Raw genomic sequence first — 12,619 nt, 5'->3', positions numbered from 1 at the left:
ACCACCTGCAATCAGCAGATCATATAACCCATTTAGTAATCTATAAATGTTTAATGCAACTTCCTTTTTAAAAAATGTATTTGATGAATGAACTCATAACACCATAACTTGAAGTGAGGCTTTTTCCTCCATCACTTCGCAACCCATTTCCTGCTTACCTGGGTCGCTGGGTTTGGAATGCAGGGGTCCAACACATGCTTCCCACCATTAAATTTACTTGAGGAACTTCATTTCCCAGCCAAATGCTCAGTGTGATGAATTGTACCAGCCAGTATCTGGTCTCTAGGGCCCGGCCTCACCAGAGCCAAGTCACATCCGGAGGTGAGCAGGGCCCTGGACATACACAGTGGAAGTGTTACTGGGTGGAGGGTCCCAGGGGCTTCTTCCCAGGTTCTTGGAAACACAGAAAAGACAGAAGTGCATATTACTTAACTAAAGACAGAAAAATATACTCAGCAGCCTATGGATAAGGGAAAAGGCCTTTTATATCTTGAATTTCTGGATCTTTTACTCTCATCATGTAAATAAGGCATTGGGACAGTCATCCTATTACTCACTTGGTGGCACACCAGCAATGAAGGATACTATTCAAAAGTGCCTCTGGTATTTTGGTTAAAACATCTTAGTACATGCTCCCTGGGATTATTGTTAGGACATTAAACTAAAATGAAGCTCCAAAGTGAGCGAGGTGGGCACATCCACATAATCCCCCAACTCTGGAAAGCACAGGGGGGAGGATCATGAGTTCAAGGTTAACCTGGGCAACACAGAAGCTTAGAGAAATAAAAAAAGAAGGTGGAGGGGCAAGAATGTAGCTTGGTGCAAAAGCTCTGGGTCCAATCTGCAGCGCCTCGCAGAACACCACCAAACCCACAGTCCATGCGTTGCAAAGGAGAGCAGGCCCACAGCACTCTGCCCACCCTCTGTTCCAGAACTGTGTGGTAGTTGGGGTTTGCTTGCTGCTAAAGGACACGCAGGAAGATGGCTTCCTTCACACTTGGGAGAAGAGGCCAGGGCATGCGGAGTCAATGACCCTGTGGGTTCTGTGAGCTGAGGGCAGGGTCAGCCCTACCCTTCCTATGGGGATCGCCCTGGACTCAGGCTCCCACAGCGGTTGGACTCTGTATTTAGATCCTGTCTCCAAACACCCCAACCAGCCAACCAATCAGTGAAACGATGCTCAAATACCTTGATTGTGTAGGAAAAGAGAAGCGTCCGGCGCTTGGGGGCGCTGACACCGGGAATCTCATTTATACTGGGAGCCTGGGGAAACGTGTTTGATGTCCAGGACATTGAACTGTGAGCTTGGCTTGTCCCCTGGACCTTTGGCTCCTTCAGAGCCGAGTTTCCAGGCCAGCCCAGCTGTTCCCGCCCCGCTGGCCCATCTCCCACCCTCCACACAGGTTTTTGGGTCCACTGCCTCTTTTCCTAACTGCACTGGGCTCAGGGTGCAACTCACAGTTCAATGTCCAGGACATCAAACACGTTTCCCCAGGCTCCCAGTATAAATGAGATTCCCGGTGTCAGCGCCCCCAAGCGCCAGACTCTTCTCTTTTCCCACACAATCAAGGTATTTGAGCATCGTTTCACTGATTGGTTGGCTGGTTGGGGTGTTTGGAGACAGGATCTCGCTACAGAGTCCAATGCACATGAATCATTGTTAGAAATCTTCCCTCCCGCCAGCTGAGCACAGTTCTGGGCTGCTGCTGCTAACTGTAGTTGCTCTGCAGTTCCTGAGAGGCCGGGACCATGCATAATTCATGGTTTCTATTTTCAAAGTAGGATGAGATGAGAAATCAATGAGAATCTAACACGCCCGCTGGGGTACATGTGCTGGGAGCAGAGCTACTGACACCCCTCTTGAGGGCGCGGTCCACCCAGTGGAGTTTTGGGAAATGGACACGTGAACACAGTGCCCTGCAGCTGGTGTCGGGCCAATAGTCGAGGCCACATGGGGTGTAGTGCAGTTGAGGTTGCAGTGTACTGAGGAAGGATACCAAAGTATTGAGGAAGGCATGCTGTGTAAACACCTTGGCGTGTCTTCCCAACAAGCAAAACCCCAATTAAACTCCTAGCGGATACCTTAATGATGTTTGCTGAACCCCATGAGTATATGCTACATGCCTGTGTCATTTAACACTACAGTTGACATGGCTTTATTAATGTGTGGCCAATGATGTTCATAAGTCATTCAGTCGTTGGTCTCCCAGCTACCTCGGGCTGTGGTTTTGGGATAAAGATGGGGTCCTCTGTTGACACTTCCTTGCTTTCCATAGGGAGAGGGGCTTCCCAACTCCAGCAAACCCTCAAGTCTCCTCAAAGAGGAGTGAGACCACCAGTTGGAGATGATGTATGGAAGAAGGAATAGAAGCCATTTGCTTTTGTTTGGTTTTGGGGGTTTTTTTAGAAGGATCTTGATATGTCATCCAGGCTGGCCTCAAACTCATGGAGATCCTCCTGCCTCAATCTTCCTAGTGATAGCCATTCCAGGCATGTACCACCATGCTCAGTCTTAATCTTAGAGCTTAAGACTTTGGTCTTAATCTTAGAGAACCTGTTTTCAGGATGTTGGGTTGAATGATGTCCCCCTAAAAAGGCACATCGAAGTCCTCCACTACAAGACTTAAAATGTGGCATGATGTGGATGCAGTGGTAACGAAGCTAAAATGAAGTCTTTCAGTCCCTGAATCTGACCAGGGTCCATAGAAGAGGAGGACAGTTGGGCATAGGAACACATACAAGGACAGCCACTGTAAGGGTTGGGTGGCTCACTATGCTATGAAGGTGATGGACTGTCTGGAGACACTGGAAACTGGAAGGCTCATTCTGGGGCAGGTTCGCAGGACGCATGGCTCTGCTAACCCTGAGGCAGCCCTCAGCCAGCAAGATGTGTGAGCACAGGTTCTGTCATCCTGAGCCCTAGAAAACAGACTCACGAGACCACCCTGCTTTTGCCCACCCTTCGGTACACTATCTTCCCCAGAAGAGTGTGGCTTCCACAGCCAGGGACTGAGGGGGATGCAGGTGGGTGGGAAGCGTGTGCTGCAGGGAGGTCTCGATTGCCTCCAAATCTCCAAACAATGCTCCTCAAAAGCAAAGCTGGAAGGAGTGTGCTTCTTATCTCAAGTTGTTGCTGAGCTTTGAGTGCAGCGAGATCTGATTTCCTAACAGCAACCCCAAGTCTAAGATAAAGGATCTATTTTACACAGATGAATTCACTCACCTGCAGAACAGCCTTGTAAGAAAGTGTCCTAGCTGGGCGCAATGGCACGCCCGTCATCCCAGATGCTCCAGAGGCTGAGGCAGAAGGGTCCTGAGTCTCAGGTTGGCCTGGGCAAATTAGCAAGACTTTGCCTTGACCCTGCAGGTTCTATGTGAAAAAGATACCTCTCCTTCATCCTGACCCTGTCTGGCTAGGAATCAGGTGACCCTCCAACTCTGCTCACACCTTGGCAGTAGGTAGCAGCCCAGGATGCCTCGAGTGCTTATCCTTTATGTTGGACCTATCTTTGCTCTCAGTAACTTTTGGTGTCTGACCCTCTCTGTTGGTTCCCAAACACCAGGCCTTACTGATCCACAGGGCACTGTGGGTCCCATTCTGTGAGGACACTAGGCTCAGTAGCAGCATTAAAATGCGCTCACACTTGTCCCTCTGCTGGACCCCATTCCTCATCCTTACTTTCCCCCCTGCAATGCAATGGACTGGGAGTAGGGAGCTAACTATCACCAGCTCTCTGGAGATGTCGCCCCATAGTACCTCCTGGGTGATATCAGGAGGCTGCTGTCCACCCCTTATTTCTCCACCCCCTGATCACATCTCAATGAGGCAATGATGTGCACCTTACTTCACTCTTCAGAGGGAATTTCAGGGAGAAGGGGACATCACTGCTGTCTACCCCAACAGCGGGAGTATTCAGGGGTTGGGGGGTCATTAGGCTTGCAGGGGGTCAGGGCTGGCCCCAAAGCAAAGTTGGAACCCTTGCAAGATGAAAGTGGACAGGTTCGTGCACATCTGGAATCCCAGCACTCGGGATGCTGAGGCAGGAGGACTGCCATGAGTTGGAGGCCAGCCTGGGCTGTACAGTGAGTTCAAGGCCAGCCTGGACTAGAGTGAGACCTTAGCTCAAAAATCCCAAATACACAAATGAATAAATAAAAGAGAAATTTGTCTATCATAAAAAAACAAAAACTAAGGGTGGCACTTACCAGGAGCCAGCAGGCTGCACCTAGAGGTCATCATATCACTCTCTCTGACAGGGGCTGGGGTCAGAAACAACACTGTCTGACACGATGTCATTCAGGTTCATCCTCAACACCAGGGGCTGAGTCCACAGGAGATAGACGCCACGGCCAAGCCAGGCACAGCTCTGCACCTCTGTGCCACGGCCCAGCTTCTTCCCTAGGGTGGAGGTACAGCACTCTCACCCCCAGAGAGGTCATAGAATTCACCTTGTAAAGTGATTGTATCTCAATTTGCTTTGCTTTATCGACTGATTTCATTTTTTAATACTTCAACAATGCAAATCTTTGTGTTTGTATAAAAGAGGAATAACACAGCAATTAAAAACTGGTCTTTGTGCCAGGCATGGTGCTGCACTCTGTAATCCCAGCACTTGGGAGACTGAGGCAGGAGTGTCACTGAGTGTTTGAGGCCAGCCTGGGCTGCACAGCAAGCTCATGGCTTCACCATGTCACCCCTCCACAGTTGGCTGGGTAGGTGCAGGTGCAGCCCCTAATCAGGTGAGGCTCGTACCTCGGCTTCCCTTGAGGCCACCTGGAGCAGCCATGTGACCTGGAGAGCCCATGGGAGGCTGACTCCCATTCAGGAGGGAAATGTCTGCCTTGCTGGGGGAGGAGCGGGGTGATTCACACAACAAGACACGGGGTTCCACATGCCACCCTCTACCCAGCACTGCCTGGTAATTTAAGATTAGTTCTTGGAAACCCATCATGGTGGCACATGCTTGTTACTCCAGCACTCTGGGATGCTGAAACCGGAAGATCTCAAGTTCAAGCCCAGCCTGGAAAACTTAACAAGACCCTGCCTCAAAGTGAAAACAGAAAAGGGTTGGGGGTATAGCTCAATGTGAAGCCCTGGGTTCAAACCCTATTATCGCAAAAGAAAATCAACAATAAAAGTTCTCCTGCAGTAACTGGGTGCTAAGGGGACTAAAAGTCAGCTCTTCCCGGGTGCTCAGGGCAGCTCTGTTATCTAAACTCCCATCACATGATGCCTGGTGTGCACAGGCTCTGGTGTGATAAGAAAAAGAGCAGTGAATGGATTCCCCCTATTCACAGGAGGAACTCTGGCCTTGGCCAGTGACCTCCAGTGCCATTGCCCTGGAACACTACGGGACAGAGTGTTGCCAAGGCCAGAGTTAATGGCTTGTTTTTGTTCTTATTCTTGCCCATAGAGGTCTTGGGCAGATAACCAGGGTGGCCTCAGAACTCCAGGGCTCATCCTGCCCCAGCCTTCTGAGTGCCAGCATTGCAGGCACACGCCACCACACCACACCTAGCTGGTTGTTGAGCACGGTCCTCCGCCTGACTTTCAACATCTGAAAATTAGTCTTTTTCCTTTGTTGGCTTCCTTCTTCCATCTTTCAAATCTTTCTCTCTCTTTTTTTTTTCCTACCATAGACTTACTACTCTACCATAAAGAAGGATATGCTCAAATCTTTCTTTCATGAACCACTACCAAGATTCTACTTCTTGGGATAGGGAATTTAGCTCAGTAGAGCAGAGCCTGCCTGGCAAGTGCGAGGTCTTGAGTTCAATTCATGCCCCCCCCCCAACTCCCAAAAAGACCTACTCAGCTGGGTGTGGTGGCAAATACCTATAATTACTGTGAGGTCAAGGCTAGCCCAGGTTACATAATGAGTTCAAGGCCAGCCTAAACTACACAGCAAGACCCTGTCTCAAAAAAAGCAAACAAAGATCTTGCTTCTCTACTCTAAGCTGATAACTTGGTCTCTTGTTTACTCACCTTTAGGTTTTTGAGACAAGTATTCCAGGCTGACCTTGAACTTATAAGAATCCTTCTGCCTCTGTGGGTGTTGGGATACTGGTAGCATTTATTGATCAACATTCATTCAATAAAATGGCCCACAGCTTGTTCAAAATCAGGTGGGACTGGAGGCCGGAACACAGCTGAGGTAAAGCAAACTGCATCTTTTTCCTGGGCTCCTGGTTTTTGTTTGTTTGTTTTTGGCAGAACCAGGGATTGAACTCAGGTCCTTGCGCTTGCCTGGGAAGTGCTTATTCCACTGAGCCATCTCCCTGGCCCTTAGGCTCCTGTTTTTGAGCCTGGTCACAGGAGATTGCTGAGCCCCAGGGTCAGGGCTGAGTACTGGCCCAGCAGCCAGGGTCCTGGGCTCCATCCCAGTAATAGGCAGGGCTGGCAGCGGGTGCCACCTGGCAACCCAAGGGGGGGGGGGTACAGGGCCTGGGTCCAGTGGCTGAGCAGTGCCAGGCTGTGATATGCACTACAGCTTGTCCCCAACTGCCCTGGACTGCCCCACAGGCAGGCCCTAAATAATGAAAACCAAGAGACAGGGTTCCTGTGTTTGTAAGAAGAACACAGGAACTTGTGCACTCTGCAAGGCTCAGGATGACTTCTGTGCTGCACACACGTGTACATGTGCTTGTTATGTGCTGAGGTGGAGACAAAATATGGCTGAGCTGACCTCCATAGTTGTGCTGTTCTCAAGTCTTTTTTTTGGGGGGGGGGATGAACCCAGGAAATTTGCACTGAGCTACATCCCCAGCCATTTTACCTTTTACTTTGAGGCAAGGTATTCGTGAAGTGCTAAGTGGCTCAGGCCCTGCTTGTGTCTGCAATCCTCCTGCCTAGCCTCCCAGAGCGGATGACACTCAGCAGCAGTATTCACAGTGTTTCTTATCAGATCTCAGAAAGACACTCCAGAAAGAGGACTCCAGCGCTACTTCAGAAAGTGGTCAGAATATCTGTCCCCTCCAGTAGAGTCTGGTTCCTTCAGGAGTGCAGCATGGATCTGTCCAGGCCCCTGGCTCAGCACCCACCACAGCATCAGGTTCTCCCATGGAGCCTCTCAGTCCTTTGTCGCCTTCCTACTCCTGGGGACTGAACTCAGGGTCTTTGCACCATTATATTCCCAGCCTTTTAAATTTTGACACAGGCTCTGATACAGTACCCAGGTAGGCTGGAACTTGCGATACTCCTGCCTCAGCTTCCCAGAGAGCCAGGCTGAGCGGTGTGAGCCATTCTGTCTGGCTCTCACCCAAACTTTAAAACCAAACCCAAACCCTTCCCATTGCAGAAACAATGCTGAGAAAGTGCCTGTGGCCAGACCGGGCTAAACTGAGTAGGAACTGCATGTGCTGGTTACAGAAAGGAGCTCGGGCGTGGGCAGAGCAGAGTCAGATCAGTGCTTCAATCTGTATGTTTCCTTAATGCAATCAGTTTGTTCTATCAAAACCAAGACATGCCTGTGAGAGGACAGCAAGGACTGGCTCCGGAGAAACTGACAAAAACATGATTACCTACATGCTCTTTCTTCCTCCAGAAGAGTCAATACCATTCCTTTGCGGACTTTGTTTTGTTTTGAGACAGTATCTCCCTAGGTAATGGATGGCCTTGAGCTCACTCTGTAGCCCAGGCTGGCCGGGCACTTGCAGCAATCCGGCCTCAGCATCCGGAGTGCTGGGATGACAGGCCTGCACCATCACACCCAGCCAAACTTTCAAATTATCCACATACCAGCCCTGCCTACTGGCCAAGTCCCATAAAGGACTTCAGGAGCCGCCTCACATGACTGCAGACAACACTGCAGGTACTGGAACTTCTGCCCTCTCCCTGGAACACAGGACACAAAGCCCATGGTGGGATTTTCCCCAGAGCTGTGAACAATGTCACTTAAGCGCCTCGCCACAAGGGCCAAAACTCTGGCTTCGTGCCCAAGGAAGTGCTGCTCACCCACTTGCCCAGCTATAGCAACACCTTGGCATCTCAAGCGTCCATGTGACCAACCCGGGGACCAGCTCAAGCTTGATTGATTGGCAAAAGCTGCTGGTTCCAATTTCCATTTGCACTCCTTGCACCCCAGCCAACCATTCCATTTGTGATTGCTGGACGGGCGAAGCGCCTGGGCTTTGTAAAACTGAAACGGAGCTCCTTATTGAAAAGGAAAAATAAGTCCAAGGAAAATAAATTTCAATTGTCAGCGTTCTCTTGGGGTTCTTACCTTTCCCAGTATATTTTCCACCAGGTGATGTTGCTCCTTTGGTCAATTTGAGCAATTTCACAGTCCGGGGTTTGTGTTGTGACATCTCAAAGCTTTGGGAACTGGTCCAATGCGTTCTTTTCTGTCATCACGATGTTTAATAAGCACAGAAAAATGATCATGCAAATGACAGCCACACCAGACACCCAGAGGTGCTTCGTTATTTTTGTTGATTATCTGAAAGTCCCAGGAGCCAGTGTAAACCCTAAGCACAAGGGCCCTGTCTGGACGAGGGAACACAAAACATTGGTCCTCAAATGCAGCGAAGGCCTGGCCAGGTCGCTCCACTCCTAGGTAAGGCCCAAGCTGCTCTCAGAGGTGGTGAAAACTGCCCCGCAGGTGGACGAGCCGCAACCCAGAGAGCACGGCTCCTGGCCGGTTTCTGAGAGCCTGCTGGGTCACGGGTGAGCTACTGCGCCGTGGGGCCGAGAACTGCAGGGCAGCCCCGCGCAGCCGGCCCAACAATTTCACTCTCCCCAGGTTTTGGTTGCGGTTTTGCAGCCTCCCAGACCAGGCATAGCACAGGTGACTGGGGAGTCGCACCCAGCGACCTCGCGCTTGGGCTGAGCTCAGGCGGCGACCCCCGAGTCCGGAAGCCGGTCCCAGCCTGGGCCCCTCCCCGCGCCCGCCCTGGGCCGGGGAGGGGCCGGGCACTTTCCCGGGTCGCCGCCCCGCCCTCCGCTTCTAAGCCCGGCGCGCGGGGTCGGCCGCGCTTTCTCGTGAGCGGCTCTGGAGCGGAGCTACGCGCTGCGCCCAGAACGCGGCCGAGGGTTGGTGAGTCGTCGGGGGCGCGCGCGGAGGCGGGGGCGCGCGGAGCCCGCCGCGCTGCAGGGGCCTCGGGCGGGGCACAGGGTAGCGGACCCGGGCGGCGACCCCGGCAGAGCACAGGAGGCGGGCGGGTCCCCGGATGCTCGGGGCGCGCGGAACCCGGACCGTGGCGGTAAGGAGGACGAGGATTGGGACGACGGAGAGCCGGAGGAGGGGTCAGGAGCAGGAGGATGGGGAGGAGCTGGAGGAGTGCGGTGAGGACGGGTGGGGGCCGCGGGGAGGCGCGCGCGGGCGCCCAGTCCCAGATCCCCGACCCCAGATTCCTCGCCCAGATCCCCGACCCCAGCCTCTGCCACCCCATCCCGTCCCGCCCCCCATCCCACCCTGCGGCTCATTCATTCATGGCTGTACTTGGGTTGGCCTGGCCGCGGTGCGGACACAGGTGACAGCGGGTGACGCCGCCCGAGCTGGCTGAACAACTGGGGCTTCGCTGTTTATTTCTGAGCCCCCCAACCCACCGTCGCGCCCGCCCCAGCCCGCGCGCCCGTCGCTGCCCGAGGATGGCTCTCAGGGACACGGTTCAGCGGAGGCCACGCTCGTCCCGCCCGCGACCCCGTGCCTCTTACTAACCCTGCGTTCCCATCGCGAGCCCTTGCCCTAAGGTGACCGCACATTCGCTGACACGCGTGCGGAGTTGGGGGCAGAGTCCCTGCGCGGGTACCCTGGCCCGTGTAGGTTTCTGAGTCAGGGTTAACTTTTCCGTTCCTAGCAGTCATTCCTGGTCGCGATCCCAGATCCTAGGAGTCCTCCGGGATAATAAACACCAGAGTGGGAAAAACGGATTATGACGACCCGTCAAGACGCTGGTGGAGGGATAGATAGTGGGGTGCGCGGGACCCAGACCTCAAGCCCAAGGCCGGCGGGCGCGGAGTTGCTGCCCGTGGTACAAGGACCCACGCTCGCAGGCTGGCGAGGGCCTGCGCTTTCCCAGTGCCTGCTTGAAACCCGGTGGACAGAGCTCTGCCCTGTGAGGTCCTTTACTCTCCCAGGGCGGGGAGTGAGGCTTCAGGAAGTCCGTCCACGTGGACACCTGGAGAGGCCTGGCCGTCCTGGCCCGGGACCCAGATGCCTGGCGGGGGCACAGGCCAGGTCCGCAGGACAAGGCTGTGCGGAGCCCTGGTCCGCCTCCGTCCAGGCGCAGGCTTCTCGCAGTGCCCTCTCCCGTGCTGCTGCGGCTGCCTCTCAACCCGAAACCTCCCCCCCCCCCCCCCCGAGTCAATATTTGACTGGGTTTCCTTAGTTTCATTTTAAGTTAATCTGGTTGAGCAAGGAACCGGAAGGAAACGCTTGGACACCTTTAGACGCCGCTCCTGTTTCTCTGTCCCACTCCCTGGAATCTGGTAAAAGCCATTGGAAATGTTTGGGAAACTTCACAGCGCTGTTCGCACAGGGAATGGAGACGTGTTTCCCTCACTTCTAGGGAGGTGGGGGGAGATGTTTGTTGGCCAGGGAGCCAGGAGACCCCAGACTCTAGGGGGTGATTGGTTAGCTGTGACACGTGGAGCAAGTTACATTCCTTAAAAACTTGATGTTTGTGTTTTTAAAATTGAAGGCAAAATGGAAATAACTTTGCATCCATTAAAATAGACAAAGGAATACAAATGAGAGAACCGTGTGTCAAATGAAGTTAGGGTCCCCTTCACACACTAGGGATTGAACCCTGGGCTCTCGGGCTCCAGTCCTTATTTATTTTAAGATGGGACACGGGGTCTCATGAAATCATTAAATGACACAGGATAGTCTTGAACTCATCCCTTCCTGCCTGGCCTCAGAGTGCTGGAATTATAGGTGTGCACCACCATGCCCAGCTATTTTATTTTCTTTTTCTTTCTTTTTTTTTTTTCTTTCTTTTTCTTTTTCTTTTTTTTTTTCTTTTTTTATTTTTTTTTTATTGTTTAAGGAGCAGTTTCTAAGAGTTTTGGAGTTTCCAGCTAAAGAGTACCTTACTGACCTTTGCCTTACTCTCTTGTGGTGGGATCAAAGGCTGAACCTCTAGAATCAGTAATTTGGTGGCTCCATTTGTTTTCTGAATGCTTGGCACGCAGCTACTTGGGTACAGCTGGGGTGGCAGTGCTGGAACACAGGCAACCAGTGAGTGCCCTTGCGACTGACTGCCCAGGGGTACCAGCTCCAGTTCCTATCACAGAGAGGCCAGGGACACTGAGGGACGAGGACAGTAATGGCCATGCTGGCTGCTGTCTACAAATCGAGTGGCTTATTGAGTGGCTTTTTGATGCTTCTCAAACCGAGGCTCATAATTTCTCCTGGGGCTGAATAATGCAATAATGTCTTTTTTTTTCCAATAAAATATTAGAGACAAATTTAGCCTTGAAGTTTTCCAGGTTCTAGGTCAACCTCGTTTACATGAGTTCAGAAGGGTCGTCTAGCTCATCCAAGCTTTATTGACTTGGAGCGTAGCAGCGTGGTAAGAGGATTACTGCTATGTGGGCTGCTCTGTTTATTAACTTTCCCCCTACTGTAAGTTCCTTACAGAAATTTTAAACATGTAGGGAAAACGCTGGCCTACCACAACAAGCTGATGTATTAGGCAGCATCCCACAGTGACATTTGTGTCCTCATGCCCAGCTGGGGCAGGAGGTGCCCTTGTGAGGCTGTGGTGGCAATGAAATCCCTTGGCTGAAGCTGCGCAGCCAGAAGGCACCTGCACAAGCAGGGCTTGGTCCCTGTGTATTTTTTTAGCTGTTCCCCCAGCCAAAGTGGATGGCTCCACGTCACTAGGATACTCACATGATGTCGGAGCCTTTTCTTTCTTTCTTTGTTTCTTATGGCTTTTCAAAATAGGGTCCTACCATGTACCCCAGGGTGGCCCTGAGCCCACAGCATTCCTCCTGCTTCAGTCCCCCAAGGGCCAGGATCACAGTGCATGCCGTTGTCCATAGCTTTATCCTCCATGGCTGCATCTCCACTCAACACTTGTTTCCACGTTTTTTAGTGTTAAGCAGCTCTATATTGCACATCTTCCTTAATCCTTCCACAGGCAGGATTATTTCAGTTCTTTAGTGTCTTTAAAAAATGAAATTAGCTGGATGTGGTGGCACACAAGGATTGCTGAGTTTGAGGCCAGCCTCTGCCACACAGTGAGCTCAAGACCAGCCCAAACTTCATAGATACTGTCTCAAAAAGAAAAAAGAAAAAAAGAAATTTAGTTGCTTTTTTAAAGTCACATTCAGAATTTGAGAACTTGTTCTTTCTTTGTTACTTTTTTTTTTTATGTGTTTGGTACAGGGTTTCACTATGCAGCTCAGACTTGTAGTGCTGGGATTACAGGTGTGCACCACCATGCCCAGCCTTGGGCGTAGCCAGCATGGCATTCAGACTGGGTATCAATCCTGGTCCCTGCACTTGCCAAAGCAGGCACCTAGTCTGCTGAGATATCTCGCTGGCCCTTTTGTTACTTATTTTTATGTTTTTTTTTTTTTTTTTTTTTTTTTTTTGTCATACTAGAGATTAAACCCAGGACCTCTTGCAGGCAAGACAATCACCCTACCACTGAGGGAGGCTGTGTCCCT

The 12,619-nt window shown here is 51.7% G+C and overlaps 1 protein-coding gene across 6 annotated transcripts in view; it reads left to right on the top strand.

Annotated features, from left to right (window-relative positions):
* The first annotated feature begins 9,165 nt into the window (after positions 1–9,165).
* Sgms2 (sphingomyelin synthase 2) overlaps positions 9,166–12,619 on the top strand; it is a 48,787-nt gene continuing 45,333 nt past the window's right edge. For 3 of the 6 annotated variants that reach the window (XM_023709986.1, XM_023709987.1, XM_023709990.1), the window contains exon 1: positions 10,379–10,513. The gene's annotated coding sequence lies outside the window, so the exon portion shown is untranslated. Of the gene's footprint in view, positions 9,202–10,378; positions 10,514–12,619 lie in introns of those variants that run through there. The other 3 variants (XM_023709991.1, XM_023709989.1, XM_004626695.2) reach the window with 3 other exon arrangements.

Source organism: Octodon degus, unplaced genomic scaffold (genome assembly GCF_000260255.1).
Source record: "Octodon degus isolate 3935 unplaced genomic scaffold, OctDeg1.0 scaffold00016, whole genome shotgun sequence".
NCBI classification, from domain to species: Eukaryota; Metazoa; Chordata; class Mammalia; order Rodentia; family Octodontidae; genus Octodon; species Octodon degus.
This window is presented reverse-complemented; position numbering and strand designations above follow the sequence as displayed.